A 15,970-nucleotide genomic window follows, 5' to 3' on the forward strand; every position below is an offset into this window, starting at 1 on the left:
TAACAGCAAATAGCCCATCCGCAGGGCATCCTTCACGCCGGTGGCTAATAACACGGCTATTAATGCCCCCGCAGCCGGCGTGCGCCGCGCCGCGCTGACGGATGTCCCAGGCCCTGGCGCAGTCATAAATCAGCCCCTCTCCTGGGGCAGAGCGCAGGGAAGTGTCATTTTCCATCTTGGTAATGAATTGGGGCTTCCCTGCCCTGCCCAGGGCGCTGCTGCTTGAGGTTGCCTGGGATGTGTGTTTGTGGAGGCGTGGCCGCCCTCCCTCCTGCCTCTGGGAGCCAGAGGAGCAGGCCCCGCCCAGGGGGAGCAGGCCCCGCCCAGGGGAGCAGGCCCCGCCCAGGCCACTTCAGATCTAAAGAGGGAGCGCTCAGAACCTTCTGTGTGACCCTGGGGCACTCACTGCTTGTCTCTGGGCCTCAGCTTGCTCCTCTCACCAACCAAGGGCCAGCACTGGAAGTCAGAGCAGATGATGTCCGGCCAATAGAAGCCGGGCGACAGCTTTGGATGGGTCCACCCTGGGTCTGTCCAGTCAGAGCAGGGGCAGGCCCAGAGGGACAGGTCTTGTGGCCATCCTCCAGTTCAAGGGTAACAGGTGCCAAGGCAGTGGCCTTGGTCCCCAAAGCTCCTTCCCTAACCCACGACAAGGCCTCCCTGCGATGAGGTAGCACATCTTTCCTGCCTGAGCAAGCAGAAGCCCCATGTTTTGTAAAATTGACCCGGGTGCTCTGCTGAGATGCCCTGTGTGACCTGGTCAGGACGGGGGCCTTTAGAGGAGGGGGCCCAGCTGTCTTGTGCCCTCTCTAGGCATGAGGAACCCGTGGGCACCTCTGAGGGCCATCCTGGGCCCTTCCACCTCCACCTCCCTCCATCTTACCTCCTTCACGGCTGTCACTGGAGCCTGTGGTACGACTGGGGTCTTGCTCCAGGGGCTCCTGCGGGCTGGGCAGCGGGCTGCTCTCACATTCCTGCCCCAGGGCCCCAACAGGCCAAGCCCGCTCTGGTTATAGCCTGCAGACCTGGGTGGTGGGCAGTGCTGCTGCGGCACGTGGGGACGCGGAGAGGGACCCTGTGCCTCTGACTTCCGGGCTCCCCTGCCCAGTTCAGGCAAGGCTGCAGGTCCCAGGCAGCATCCTTGTGGTCCTCGACCTGGGGCGCCGCTGGCTCCTCCTGCAGCAAGGGTCGTGCGCTCGGAGTGCACAGGGGCAGCCCCGCGGCCTGGGGGGCTCCCGGGCGGGGCCTGCGGGCGTTCTGACCTCCTGCTCCTGGGGCATGCCCTACCGACCGGTGCCCATCCGGGGAGCAGCCTGGCTGCCTGTCACTTCCATCACTTCCACGGCCCTCTTTCAACTTTTGCCCTTTGTCTGCAGGCGGCCACCTCCTCTGAAAGGCGGCTGCGTGGCTTTTACCCCCTTTTTCTTTACCACATTTTTTTTTCTTTTTTAAATCCCTTTAAGTCACTTGGCAGAATGGGTTGGTGCAGAGAGCGTTCTTGCGTGACAGAGCTGAGAGGAAGCCGCTCTCCAAAGAATCGGGATTCCTGCCACTCAGGCTGGCCTCCAGGGAGGGAGGGGCCGCCCCCCCACCGAGGAGTTCAGACGTTCACGGGCCTGAGCCGCTGACTGGGCCCCTGAGCTGTCAGGCCCCACGGGCCCTGCTTGGAAAGATGCTTTGGGCTGCCGGGGGCTCGGTCTCGCTTGGCTGCCCCTGTTTGTGGAGAAGCTTCTCTTGCTTGGGGGGGGGGCTATTCCAGCTTCACTCCCTGGTCTTGTCTTCCAAAGAAGAGTCCTTCTCACCGACTCCCTGCCTCCTCACCTGCCAAAAACAACACAAGCCATCAGGCCCAAGGAGGCGAGGCCCGGCGGTACCACTTGCAGGGCGGGGGCAGCCTGGGCTGCAGACCCAGGGCCTGGCACAGTCCAGGCAAATAATTTCCCTCTGAGCAACACCGCCAGCCCAGAGCCTGTTTTCTTGAATGTCACTTCCCTAGGAGCCAGGGACCTACTGGGATCACTGTTCCGCATCTCCCATCTCTTTCCAAACCCAGATAAGGCCCAGGGCCCTTCCTTAGATCTACCTGGTTTCCTTTTCCCTGGGGCAGAAGGAATGGGAAGAGCAGGGCCACCCGCCCAGCCCAGGGCTGGCTGTTTCCCCAGCACCTGCCCCTCTTGGTAAATGTCATTCAAAGGCTCCAACTGGACCACTACAGCCCAGGCTTCCAGAACAAGCTGCTTTTCCGACTGGGAAGTAGGATCACCGGGGATCTGGGAAGTAGGTCTTGGTGTCCCTGGCTGCTGGTGTGAGGCCACCCCATTTCTTAGGTGGGGTCAGTCCTGCACAATTCCACTGCTCTGCCCTTTTGCAGAGACCCAGGGTCAGGACAGGCTGTTCTTGGGAATCCTAAAACAAAACCAGAGCCCCCCACGCCACCCCTCATTAGCGTGGCGTGTGAAAGGCCTGGGCCTCGGTGTCCGGTTCCCCATGGGGCCCCCGCTTTGGAAAAGGGCTTTCATGACACATCTGAGAGCAGAAGCGCTGGTTTAAATCAGATCCAGAGGGGCTCAGCTGCCTCTGGGGGCTTTTCTTTTTGGGGCCAGAGGTGGCTGATTTGAGAAATGCTCATTGTCTAGGGTCGATTACAAACAAAAACCAGGCACCCAGGCACCACACCCCAGGTGGCTGCTCATGAGTACACCGCCGGCCGGGAACACGGGGCAAGAACGCGTGTCAGGGCGAGGGGGCTGCCAAGGTAAGGCGGGGCTTCTGGAGACAGGTGGCAGGAGGCCTGAGGCCAGCAGGCTTTGTGGGGGGAATCCTGAGGGGCCAGGCCTGGCCAGCACTGCAGGTGAGGTGGGCAGGTGGCCGGGGCCCCAGGGAGGGCAGGAGACTGCAGTACGAGCTCTCATGCTGTCCCCACCGGTGCGATTCATCCAATTATAAATTGTAATTTCTCTGTGAAAGTGAGAGGTGGAAAGAGTCCAATGAGGTCACCTGCCTCCTTGGCCAGGCCAGGAAATTGTTTTGTTGCTGGGGTGGGGGTGGGGCGACTGGGCCTCAGTACGTGGAGATGGAGTCCTGGGAGCCCAGAAACTCCAGCCGCCTCCCCACGACAGACACAAACCACCCTCTGCCTTTGAGATTGCAAATCCAGGAAGGAGGCGGCTCATACACAGGTATGTTCCCCCTTAGCGCCACCCAGGGCTCTGGGGACAGGCACACTGGGAAGTCCTCCAGGGCCTCCCAGGGCCTGGCCCTGCGCAGCCCACCCGTGGACATCTCCTAACACAGGCCCATCCCTTTGCTGCTCCCCTCCCATGAGCATCCTCTCAGACGTCACCCTCCCTCCCTCCCTGCGATATCGCCACCTTCCCTCTCCAGGCACGTGGCCCCACTAAGCATGATTGCAGTGACATAGCACAGGAAGTGAGCTCCCTGGCTTCAAGGGAGGATGTAAGACTGGATCTTCCAGCACCTGGCTCTGTACCGTGCACACAGAAGGTGCTTAATAAGTGCACCCAGCAAACTCTCATTCTGCTTCCTCATTTCGAAAACCAAGGGTCTGAGCCAGGCTCTCGGTGGGCCTGTCCAGCTTTGCACACCCTGGTCAGCCTTCCCTGCTGGCCCCCCACCCATCCCCCGCATCCTGCCAAGCCTCCTGGTAACCCTGATGTGCAGATACTGGGCTCCTGGAGGTCCCCACCACGGGTGAGTGGGGCCACGTGGGCGTGGGGGGTGCATGGGCTTTCCAAGTGAGCCTGGCTGGTAGTGGTTGGGAAGCATGAGCTTTGGGCACCGCTGTGGCTCTCCCCACGTGGGGCGGCATAATGACGATCATCAGTGGCCACCTGCATTCACTGAACCAAATGCGGCCCAGGAATACATATGTAAATGTGTCTGCCTGGCAGACGCCTCCGCCAGAGCCCCGGCACCCACAGCGTACTGGGTTGGTAAAGCCACAGCGGCAAAGCTCACGGCTCTGGGCAGACTTGCCGCATGATCAGTTGGGTCAGCCAAGGACAAAAGGACCCATGGGGTCCCAAGGGATCAGGAGTGGGGGCCTCTTTAGACTCTGGAGAGGTGACAGCTCTGTGGAGCCCCTCTTACCTGGGCCTTCTCTGTTCCCACAGGCTCCAGGTCTCTGCACCAAAAAACACCCCCCCCCTCTTTTTCTGACATGCTTACACAATTTTATTTTGTTACTAACAACAACATCACGGTTGCATTAAAAGAAATTTGAAAGGAAAGAGCAAACTGGGCCAGGTGGCACATGCCTATGATCCCAGTGGCTTGGGAGGCTGAGGCAGGAGGATCCTGAGTTCAAAGCCAGCCTCAGCCAGTTAGCATGGCCCTAAGCAACTCACGAGACCCTGTCTAAATAAAATACAAATAAAAGCTGGGGATGTGGCTCAGTGGCTAAGCCCTGCTGGGTTCAAAAAAAAGAAGAAGAAGAAGAAGAAGGAAAGAAGCCAGCCAAGCCCCCAGTCCCGCAGATCTGCACCTCGTTTTGCATTTTGGCCAGATCTGCCCGTCCATTCCCCACAGGGAAACGTGCACCTTACCCTGTTCCAGTAATTTCTGCTTTGCCATCTCCTCTGAGCCTGGAACAGCCCAACACAGCTGGCAGAATAGGGAGGACCACCTCATGGTGCAGGCTGACAAGGTGGAAAGGGACATGTCCCGGATTATACAACCTTGACCTGCAGAAAAGCTGGTGCTCCAGACTCCCAGAGCAGCCCCCCCCCCTGCAGCTCCAGGCCCAGGCGACAGAGCTAACGGCACCGAGGCCCCCCAGGCAGCCCCCAGCCCTGCCTCCCTCCGTTCTTCTGTCCATCCACCCATCCATCCAGCTCTCCACCCACTTAGCAATAATAGGCCGAGTCCAGTCATGCTCCAGGCACTGTACAAGACACTGGGGATCCCAAGAGGAGCCCCTGTACTCCAGGGGGCTGCAGCCTCACGGGAAAGCCCCCCACTTGCAGGAGTCTGGCCTGAGACATACAAGGGCGCCACCTTGCCCAGCCTGTGGGGGACGTCCCAGGAGACGTCCTGGGGAAGACGTTGCCGTGGTCTGGGGTCCTCAGACTCACATGAGCTCAGTGGCAATGCAAAGTGGGACAGACACGGCCCCAGGTGTCCCTCTTGGCCACCCGTCCTCCTTCCAGAGCTGTGCCCACCTTTGGCGGCCAGGGCTTCCCTCCAGAGTGGAGGCGGTCTTCAGCTTTACAGTTCTTGGCTGCCTCCAGCCAGGCCGCTCCCTGATACCAGTCCTAGATTAGCAATTAGCCCTCCTGTTTGGTTTCCACCTATAGCTCTTGGGGACAGATTTATCTGTGCGTGTCATTAATCAGATGCCTGGGATGTGCCGCTGGACGCCCAGGGGGGCTTTGTGGCGGGTGACCTAGCAGAGCGGCATTTGAAGTGATCAAGGTGTCGGCCCCTCCCTGGGCAGAGCTGCCCCGAGTTGAAGGGGGCAGAGTTTAGATCCTTGTCGGCAGGTCGGCGCGGGAGCGAGCCGCGAGACCCGGTGCGCTTTCATTTGGACTTCCAGGCTGAGGTCAGCATCCGAATCTGACCTTTATAGATGAAAAGGCCCTTTGTGATCAGACCCGGAGTTTGTTCCGTGGCTGCAGACTCCCCCCGCCAGGACAGCCAGCCACAGGGCCTGTTCTTTCCGCCCCATCACCGAGAGTGGTTGCTCCTCCCTAATGCCAGTGCCCGCGGTCATGCTCCTGTCCCCGGAGGGCAGCAGGGGCAGAGGGCTGGGGCTGGGGCCGCACGCCAGGGAAGGCTTTTGCATTCGGGACTGGGATGGCTCCTGGAACGAGGTCAGCGTGATGGGAAATGATGGGAAGAGTATTTCAGGCCAAGGGAACAGCGTGTGCAAAGCGGGGCGGGGTACGTTGGGCAGGCGGACGGACCCAGAGCCAAATCACTGAGCTGAAGTGGGAGAGGGGAGCCTGGTCTTGGGGGAGCTTTGCAGGCGGTGCTGAGGGGCCTGGTTTTCATACTGAGGGGAGCGGGGAGCCTCCAAGGGTGCCCAGGCAGGGCTGAACTGTCTCCCCTCGAGTGACTTGGGAGCTTCTGTGGTTCTCCCTGAAGACAGGCCTGCGGGCCAAGTGGACCCCATCCTTTTCACTGGAGGGCAATTGAGTGCCTCTGGGAGCATTGTGGAGAGTTGGCCGGCTGTGGGGCTCCCAGCCTGGCCCTGAGCTGTGGCCCACAGTCCCTGGGCAGCTGGAGCAGGTCATGGGCTTGGAGCAGCGGCAGGCAGCAGGAGGCTCCTGTGAGCCGAGTCTCCCTGCCCCCTCCATCCCTGGCCCCGGGGCCTGGCTGGGCAGCTCTGAGGGGTGGAGGCGAGAGGCTGCTTAGGCGGTGTGAACCTCCACTCTGCTAATTAGACAGTTTCCTGACGACACCCAGACTTCCAGGGACAATGGGCGATGGGCGTGCGCACGAGTGTGGCAGCTGGCCGTGGGTGGCCGTGGGAGCCCACACTGCCCAGCCAGCAGCCTGGACCCTTGCCAGTGCCCACCCTCAGAGACAGATGCTGGGGAAATGGGCGATGGGGCAGGGCTCAGCGCAGATGAGAGTTCTGGGGCCCCTAGGCCTCTTCTGGGCCATGGTCGCTCTGAAGGACATAACACGGGACTTCGGCCACTGAATGGACCTTCCTGTCTCCCTCCTTTTCCTTCCTTGGTCCCTCCTTCCTTTCTTGGCCTGGGACTTCACTCCTGTCCCCTAGTGCTGGGCCAGGTCACATGGGGATGGACGGTAGGCGGCCACCTGCCAGCTGCCCATCCCATGGGGCCCTGCATTGCTGGGCTCAGAGTCCTCCTTCTGCCAGGCCCCAGGTGGAGCCGAGGCCCCAAGTCTGCAGGTGCTGCCCCCACCATGCAGGGGATCTAGAACGTCACCCCTGGGCGGCGGGGGGCAGGGGAGCGCATCTGAGGGCTCTCCTGCCTTTGAAACCTCCTCCAAGCCCGGGCGAGAGGAGAGTGGGCACCGCGTAGGGCTGGCCCAGGGCAGTGTGCACTCCTCCAGGCTCACGGAGGGACAGGCGGCTGTCCTCGGCCTCTGGAGGAGGAGACCCCAAGGGGGCTGTGCACGTGGTGGGGGCGCGGTAGCCCTCCCCTGGCCGGCTCCTTTGCCCTCAGTGACTCTAGGCCCAGAAGATGGCCTGGGCCTCTGCCTGGGGCTCCCAGGAGGGAGGCAGCTCATCCTCCGACCTCACCAGGAGGGTCTGCAAGGAGCCTAGAGGGAGCCTGCGATGATGTGTCTGGTGCCACCAGCCAAGGTCACGACTTTGGATTTCAGTAAAGTAGGCGGCTTCTGCCGGCAATCTTGCTGGCTTAGTGACCTGCCCGCCCTGCCCTGCCCTGCTGTGGCGGCCTTAGCTGGCCCCCTAGAGGAGGCAGGCCTGGCCCCCTCTGGCTGCCTGGGCTGAGGCCCCTGCACAAGTCCCTGGCAGCCCTGGCTGCGAGACAGGCCTGTGCTGTCCACACGCGGCAGCTTTTGCTTGGTACCAGGGGTTGAACCCAGGGCACTCTACCACTGAGCCACATCCCGACCTTTATATTTTTAATTTTGAGATAGGGTCTTGCTAAGTTTCTGAGGCTGGCCTTGATCTTACAATCCTCCTGCCTCAGCCTCCAAAGTCTCTGGGACCACAGGTGTGCGCCACAGCAGGTAGAGCACTGTTGCTCTCAAACAGATGTTTGGGGGGCACTTAGCTGGCCACCACAGGATGTGCCTCAGGGCTGACAGGCACGGGGAGAGGGCCATAGTCACAGAGGCTTCCCTGGAGAAGGCTGAAGGGGTTTCAGGGAACCCAGCCTCTGCACAGGGTGTCTGCTCCCTTTCTCTGCAGGCCCTGCCCCCCCCAGCCTCCAATTCCCCAATGCAGGTTAGGACCCCAGACTTCCAGCCTCCCCAGGGGCCCTGTGCTGGTGCTGGGGGGCCCAGTGTGCACCCCTGGGGACCATCAGCACCCTGCCCCTCAGCGGCCAGTCCTCAGATGTCTGCCACCAAGCACACTCAAAGCCACAGCTGGGCCACGCTCCAGCTGTGCGCAGGCGACCCAGGTGTAGATGGAGGGCGCTGCCTCTCCCTCCGGAAGTGTCCCCCCACAGCCTCGTTTCTGTGCTTCCTTCCGCACTGCTGTGCCAGCCTGGGGACGGGCCCCTCGCCCAGCTCCCCGCCCCCCAGCGCTCCCATTTCCCTGCACCGTCAGAAGCCCGTGCCAGGGGATTTTCGCCTGTGTGTTGGAAATCGCCCACCCGCGCTCCTTCCCGACAGCGCACCTCGGCCCTGGAGAGCAGCAGAGGGCCAGGCTGTGTTCATATTTACAGCGAGGAGCCCAGGAAGCTATTAGTTCCTTTTCTTGTTGTTAATTGAAAGAGGAGAAAATGGTTGTAACACTTCAAAAGGACTTACAGCCAGCCCAGGGGCCGGCTGAGCGGGGGAGGGGAGGGGAGGATTTTTAAGTAAATAACCCAGCCAGCCCGGGTGGACGGGGCTGCGGCCTTCCCGGCACCGCACGGCCTTTCCTTGGGGTTTCCTTATGGCCTCTCACGGTGGCTTCCCTTTCAGCTGGGCGCCTGCTTTAAGGAGAGAAGGAAAAGGGAAAAGATCCGCCGTCGCTTTGTTCATAATGAACCTCTTTGAAGCAGCAGCTAACCAGGCACCTTCGAGCCTGCGGTGCCAGGGCCCGGCCCTGCCCCATCCCGACGGCTGCTGCAGGCCCTCGGAGGGTGCAGGCCAGGGAGGGGGCACTGGGCTGCAGCCCCTCCTGGGCCTGACCTGGCTGTGACTTCCGTTTCCGTGGACCCCCTGGGCAGCCCACAACACAGCCTGTCTCCATGCTGTCTCTGCGTGGGTGGCTTCTGGGGGCTCTGTCCCAGGATGTGAGTAACTAGACAGCAGGACCAGGGAACCCAGAGGTCTTCAGGGCCAGGGATGTGGCTCAGGGTACAGCATTTGCCTCGCGTGCATGAGGCCCTGAATAAAAAGACCTTCACTCCGGGCACCTACCACTCGGCTCTGACAACTGTCCTCTCCTCCAGGCAGACTTCCCTGACCCCCCTCTGCCCCCAGCTTCTTTTCTGGGCCACTGAGGCCCCCTGCACTCTGCTGTCTCTCAGCCTGGCCTTCTCTGTGGAGCAAGATGGCTGACTCTTCCAGATACAGAGGAACACCTGGCCCTCGTTCCTGGACAGGCTGCATTAAAGGAGGAATAGACCACACAATGAAGGTGATATCCATACCGCCCCCTCCCTGCCTCCGCCCTGGTCACATCAAGCAGGAACACTGTTGGGTTCTGGGCTCCACAAGATGCAGGTGAGAAGTGCCCACAGACATTCAGCCCAGCACAGGACAGAGGGCAGACCCTGTCCTTGGTACTCTAGGTCCAGAGGAAAAACGTCTGATGTGTTCCGGGGGCCCAGCATCTAGAAGGGCCAGGAGGATGTTCTGGGAAGGACTCAGCTACACCAAGACCATTTCAGTTTTGCATCTAAGGGAACAGAGATGTTCAGGAACCTGCCCAGGGTCATACAGTGCAGAGCCTGATGGCAAACCCATTCTTGTTTCTGCTGTGTGCCCTTAGGGCCACAACAACCTTTCCTGTGGGGCCAGGGACAAAAGATCTACACTCAGGTGGCAGAACCAGGTCCCTCTGTAGGTCCCCAAGGTACCTTAGCAATTAAAGGTTCTGAAAGTCCCAGGCAAAGATGCCCATCTCAGTTGGTTGGCTCCAGTCATTACCAGCTGACTTTATTTTTTTGTGACACCTGTCAATCTTTGGGAGGTGCTGCGTGATGTCCATGCAGCCATTTAACCTGTCTTTGGTGACCTCTGTGTGTCACACAGGGGCTTTGTGTCGGTGGCGTGCCGTAGTGAGGACAGGCCTGCCCCTGCCCTCTTCTGGTTCCTGGCCTTTGCTCAGCACACAGTAGGCATGCACATGGGGGTGGGGGTGTGATGAGCTGGGGTGGGGCCACAGAAAGCCACAGGTCCAAGCCAGACGTGGTTTCTGCAATGAGTTGCACCATCTCCTCCTCCTGTCCTGGATCTGTGGCAAACCCTCTGTCCACACCTGGCCTGACCTCCCCAGGGAGTCTTGGCAGGCCGAAGCAGCTGGTCCCCGGGGCGTCCATACCTCCTCAGACAGGATCAGCGCCCTCTGCCCCCACTCGGCTGCCAGGCCCGGCCCCTCTTCCCTCCCCTCCAGCTCTGTGGCTGCAGCCTTGACATTCCCGTCACATCCCAGGTCCCTGCCTGGAATACTAATTCTCCCCAGATGAAACCATCCGCGCTTAATTTTTTTTAAGAGCCAGGCAGAAAGAAAAGACGAGAACAGGGGGCACTACTTGGGGCAGAGCCTCAAGAAGCCTCTTTCCAGAGCCATCTCTGGGGGCTGGATGAAGGCTGTGCCAGGACACCAGCCACCCAGGACACGCTGCTCCTGACGCAGGCTGGGACAGCACCAGACAGGTGATGGCCTTGGGCCGACGTGGGGTGTGCCAAAGGCCCTGGCTCGGGAGGTGTCCTGTCAATTGAGTGGGTGGCCAGGGCTGGGGTGCGCTCAGTGGTGGGGAGCCTGCGTACTACGTGTGGGTGCTGGCTCCGTCGCCAGCACAGCTCGCACACAGAGCTGGGGGTCAGGCTGCCTCCTGCCTCCCGTTTGCACATGAGATTCCCCCAGCTCTGTAAGACCACGTGGCCCCCCTCACGGAGCTGGTGTCCTGTAGGACAGCTGCCCCGGTGTCCCTGCTGCAGCCTGAGCATGCCCAGAGGGGACCTCTGTGACCCCACTACCCGCAGTGTGTTTGTCACAGTCCAAGGGAGGTGCGGCCAGATGGAGGGCTCAACTAGATAACCCTGGACAAGCTCCAATGACTCTGGGTCCCAGCTGCCTCCCGGGGTGCCTCCTGCCATCAGGAGGGCCATTGTAGGAAGATCAGTAATAGCTTGTTACATGGGGCAAGTGTCTTACTGTCTCTGGGCATCAATGTCCTTATCTGTGTGATGGGGGCAGGATGGGAGCAGCATCCCAGGCCTGTGGAGAGGGTTGCACCGGGTACCATGTGAGCACCAGAGGACCGGGCCAGCCGGGTTTCCTGTGCATCCATAAGCCACTATTATAGCCTTGGGGGCAGTGTGCCAGGGAGGCCTCTTCCCTCTGCCAGGTGCCCGGGCAACCCCCTCTTGCTCCCAGCCATAGCTCCCAGCCAAAGCCCTGGCTATAGGGCACCACAGGCTCCTCCCAGGCCCCTCCCCTGCAGGCTCCTTCCCCAAGGTTCCTCCTCCTTCCCAGGCCCCTCTCCTGTAGGCTCCTCCTCCCAGGCCCCTCTCCTGCAGGTCCTCCTCCTCAGGCTCCTCCTCAGGCCCCTCCTCCTCAGGCTCCTCCTTCCAGGCCCCGCCTCCCCACAGGCCCCTCCTCCCCAACCTCCTCCCCCATACCAAGGAGCCACCCCCACCGCAGCCCAGTTTAACATCCTTAAATCCCCAAAGGGAAGAATGAAATTGTAACAGCAGGAAACTCAACAGAAGAAGAAACATGATGAAATCCCTACGTAAACCTAAATCAGCCCTGGCGGCCCCCAGGGCAGGGTAAAAGCCGCCATGCAGCTGGAGACTCGTGCCCCGCCCTGAGAGCTGTGAGGGCTGGAGGCTCACCTTTCCTCCTGCAATGGGTCAGGCCCACAGTCCCTGACCAGGGGGACCAGAGCCGAAGCCTGAGCCCTGGCCCAGGTGCTACCCTGCTGCCGTTTCCTCCAGAGTCCCCTGGCCTGCATGTCTGGCTCATCCCTTTCCCTGGCCTCGCGGCCTCCCTGCCTCCCAGCCCACCCGAGGTTTTTCCTGAGCCCAAGCGCTAAGCCCATTGCAGGCTGTGCTTTTGCCCAGCCCCATGTGAGAGGAGCCCCGAGAGACTTGGTGGGGACTTGCTGCAGCCCCTGCCCTCATTTTATCTGGTGGCTCCTCTGCCGCAGAGGGTGTCTTGGTGGCCAGGGACGAAACCTGGGCTGCCCAGTGCTCCAACTGCTGGACGCCCCTGGTCCAAGGCTGTGGGTCCTGCCCAGGTCTCACTGTCCCCTTCTCCCACATCCTCCCCCTGCATCCGGTCCTGCCCCAGCCACCTGTGAGCTGCAGAGCCAGCCCAGGGCTGTAAGCAGAGGTGGCCATTAGCCCACCTCCCGCTCCCCGTGGAGCAGCATCCTAAGTCGCCATGGAGCGAAGCCAGCCGGGGAGCGAGCCAGTGGGGAGATACAGCTCCGGGCTCAGTAACTGTGCCCTGCCGCCTGCACTTCCTTATCTGTGGCTTTCCTCCCACGAGGAACACGACGATGAATAACTCTGGCTATTAGGCTCCTGGTCGGGAGGACACCCCGCCATCCTTCCCGGGGTGGCTAGGCCCGGCCCTCACGCCTGGCCTGGTGCTGGCGCTGAGGCACCGGTTTCACTTCCCAGCACCCACCCCCAGGCCGTGGCTGCTGGGGCTTGGGAAGGTGCCAGGGGGATGCGTCTCCAGCCCCTATGTCTTCACTTCTCTGGCCTCCCTCTAGAAGGCTCTGGGTACAGGATGGCACGACCGTTGGGTCCCAGTCACAGCCATCATCTTGCCCTTCTAATTTGTCACTTGGGATCTGTCATACTGCTGGACTGTTCAGGCACCACCTGATTCAACCCCCTGACACTAGAGTGGGGCAAACTGAGGCTCAGAGAGGTTCAGTGCCCTGCCCAAAGTCACACAGGGCAGAGTGGGGTCCAGAGTCCTGGTCCTTGCTCTTTTCCTGGTGGCAGGACCATCTCCATGGTGGCAGGACCTTCTACAACAGAGACCTGCGTGGGGGCCTTGTCCCTCCCCTCAGCCCTGGCAGGGCCCCTCTTTCTTCCTCCCTCACCTGGCCCTACTCTGTGCCAGGCCCAGGCCAGCTTCTATCAGATGTCACCCCATCAGCTCCAGGAGCAGGTGGGCTGCAGCTGGGGGGACTTACTTGTTCTGAGGACATCCTCCCAGTTTCCAAGTGTTTTCTAAGACCCCTACCATGCAATCAGCACTTGGGAGGGGGGCAGGGAGGAGGCTGGGGGAACCCTCAGGGAGCCGGGGAGGGCCTGTCCCAGGGCCCACACCTGGTAGGACCCCAGTCCAGCTCCAGGAGGCCGGCAGCACCTCCAGGACGCACGCGGGAGAGGCTGGGAGATGGTGGAGTTCCAGTTTGACCAGGACGTTTCTAGTTCAGGCACAGACTTTGGGCAAACCAGACAGCTGGTCGCCCGCCCTGGACTGTAGCTGAGCCTCTGACGCAGCTGCAGTTCCCGGCTCCGGGCTATGGCTCCCTAGTGGCTGGCCCTCCCCCAGGGAGGCAGTGGCTTCATGGGTTCACCTGGAGGATGAGGCCTCAGGTGGCTCAACTTGATTTCTGCTGAGCACTTAGTCCCTGTGCCCTCAGTGGGGGCAGGAGGAGGGTCAAGTGCCTATGAGGAGCGAGGGGAGGTGGCAGGAGAGCAGGCAGCCAGGGGGGCAGCACCACGGGCCTCCTATCTGGCCTCCCCTGCCCCGGCCCATGCAGGGCCTCCGCCTCCTCAGGAATTTCTACACTGTGGGTGACCTGGGCCAGGCCCCTGGGCTCTGGCCTCACCCTTCCCAGGGCCAGCCTGAGGGGCTCCCCTCAGCTCACAAGGCCTGGACACCCCTCCCCCATGACCCAGGCCTCTCTGCCTCACCCCTGCCCAGAAAGGGGGATCCAGGCCTTGGCCCACCTGTTTCCTGATCTTCTGAAACAGACCCCGGGAGAGTGGTCCAAAGACCATGGCACTGCAGAGATGGCGGACTGGGCCATGCGTCCAGCCCCAACCTCCAGCCCCAGCTGCGTCCACACGTGGGCCTTGAAGCCTGAAAGGTGCTGCTGACCTCGCACCCCGGGACCTGGATCCCTACCTGGTGCTGCCGCCGGGGGCCTTGGTGGTGGGAGGTGTGGCCAGCACCACCCAGGGGGCTCGGGGCTGTGCTGCCTCTCCGCCCTCCCTCTCCCTCCTCCCTTCCTTCCTTTGCTCCGCCGCAGAGCTAAGTCCTCAGCCCTCTTGGATTGGAGACAAGGTCTCTTCAAGTTGCCCAGGTTGGCCTTGAGCTTGCAATCCTCCTGCCTCAGCCTCCTGGGTGCTGAGAACTGGGATTACAGGTGTGCGCCCCACACCCAACTGGAATGTGGCCTTCTTGGTGGGAGCTCCCAAGGGGACCCTCAGTCAGCCGAACCCGCCCTGTTGTCCTGCCAGGAGTCCTGAGGAGAGCGGGCTTTGGGGGCTCTTGGGGGCTGATCAGAGGTGGAAGGGGCTACAGGCCAGGCTGGTGGGGCTGGGGGGGTTTGGCGGAAGGGAAGCCCCGTCCCCAGGAGCGGGCAGGGGTGTCCCCAGGAAGGTGGGGCCCCGGGTGTGCACAGGTGCATCTCCGCCAGACCTGCAGATCTGGGGCCACCCTTCTCCGTGCCACCATTTACTGTGATGTCTTTGTGGCCCGTGTGCAGGAGCGGGTGAATGACAGTGGTTACTGTGGCGCTAACCGTGCCCCGCGGGAGGAGGCGCACCTTTGGGGAGTAATCCCCGTGGCAGCCACACGTGGAAACAGCTGCTGCCGGGACCCACAGGCAGGGCTGGCGGAGGGACAGGGAGCGGGTCTGGGGCAGCTGGACACCCGAGTTAGGAGCTGTGGGCCATGCCTGGGGTCATCGCCCTCATGGAAAGGCTTCTCTGGTGGCCTCCGCACGCGTCCTTGGAGAGAAACCAGGTCTGCTCCCATGGCTGGAAGGGCCCAGGGCTCCAGCTACCGCCATCCCTGCTGCAGCTGCAGGCCTCACAGGGCGGCCGAGGAGTGCGGGTCCGCTTCCACTCCCCTCCGCTGGCTGCTCTGTTGGCCCAGCCTGCTGACCTCAGTGCACCGAGACACCAACACCGTGATCTTCCTCCTTCGCTCCTCCCTCCCCCATCTCTCTTCCCTAAACATGGCTGGACACATACAGCATGACTGAGGGCAAGAAGGGAGTCAGGAAGAAAGTGAGGCTGCAGGGAGAGGAAAAGCACCCCAACAGCAGCAGCGGCACATGCAAAGGCCCAGGGGCAGGAGGAAGGCTGCCTTTGGGGTGTGTGGTGGGAAGCCCAGCATAGGGCAGGTCAGTGGGGAAGGGGCCTGGACTTTGTCCATCCTGAGAACATGGGGCACAGTGGGAGAGGGAAGGCAGCTCCGACTGAAGAGTATACAGCTGGCAGTGGAGAGGGAGGCGGGCCATGCAGGGCCACAGGGAATGTCTTGCTCTCTGAGCTGGGGCTGTAAGTCTTGGGGCTGGGTGTGGGCACCTTACACCCGAACTACAGCGAATAAACAGAGGAAGCCCTCTGCCTGCAGGGCCTGGGGCTCACCTGCTGAGTCCTGGCCCCCCAGCATGGTGGCCTGCCTAGTCCAGCCTCCCAGGGCAGACTTAGCTCACTCCCAGCCCCAGAGCCCCAGGGGGGGACAGCGGCAGAGCAGCCCCCTCTCCCAACACCCCGGGGCTCCTGCCACTCACTCTGTGGGGCAGGGAGGGACGCCTGGCCTCCGTGGGGGTGGAGTGGCCCCTGGGAAGCACCTCTTCCCGCCCTGGGACCTCTCTCCTTCCTCCCTGGCTTCTGACGGGAAGGCGGTGCCCACTGCTCAGCTGGGGACCTGGGGCCTTGACCTCGGGGGTGTTGCTGGGGCCCAGGAAGCAGCGCTGAGAACCTCGGTGCAGACGCCGTGACTGTGGGCACAGAGCTCAGCTGCAGCCCCTGGGTCCACGGGCCGCAGGGGACAATAGAGCTTCTGCCGGGACCACCAGCAGCCTGTCGGCCTCAGAGCCTGCCTGTGGGCCACTGTCCCCACTCCCCAACAGGCAGGCTGTTGGGGGGACAAAGCTGCCCGTGCCAGGCCACAGTGCTGCCAGCGGTGGGCCTGGCGGGG

General features: G+C 61.9%; 2 protein-coding genes across 4 annotated transcripts in view; one reads left to right on the plus strand and one right to left on the minus strand.

Annotated features, from left to right (window-relative positions):
• Positions 1 to 15,970, plus strand: part of Macrod1 (mono-ADP ribosylhydrolase 1) — a 137,714-nt gene that overhangs the window by 48,516 nt on the left and 73,228 nt on the right. The window lies entirely within an intron of this gene.
• Flrt1 (fibronectin leucine rich transmembrane protein 1) overlaps positions 1 to 15,970 on the minus strand; it is a 69,886-nt gene that overhangs the window by 11,625 nt on the left and 42,291 nt on the right. Inside the window, exon 2 of the mRNA XM_027944054.2 lies at positions 881 to 1,818. The gene's annotated coding sequence lies outside the window, so the exon portion shown is untranslated. The remainder of the gene's footprint in view (positions 1 to 880; positions 1,819 to 15,970) is intronic.

The sequence above is a fragment of the Marmota flaviventris genome, chromosome 9, assembly GCF_047511675.1.
Source record: "Marmota flaviventris isolate mMarFla1 chromosome 9, mMarFla1.hap1, whole genome shotgun sequence".
NCBI lineage: Eukaryota > Metazoa > Chordata > Mammalia > Rodentia > Sciuridae > Marmota > Marmota flaviventris.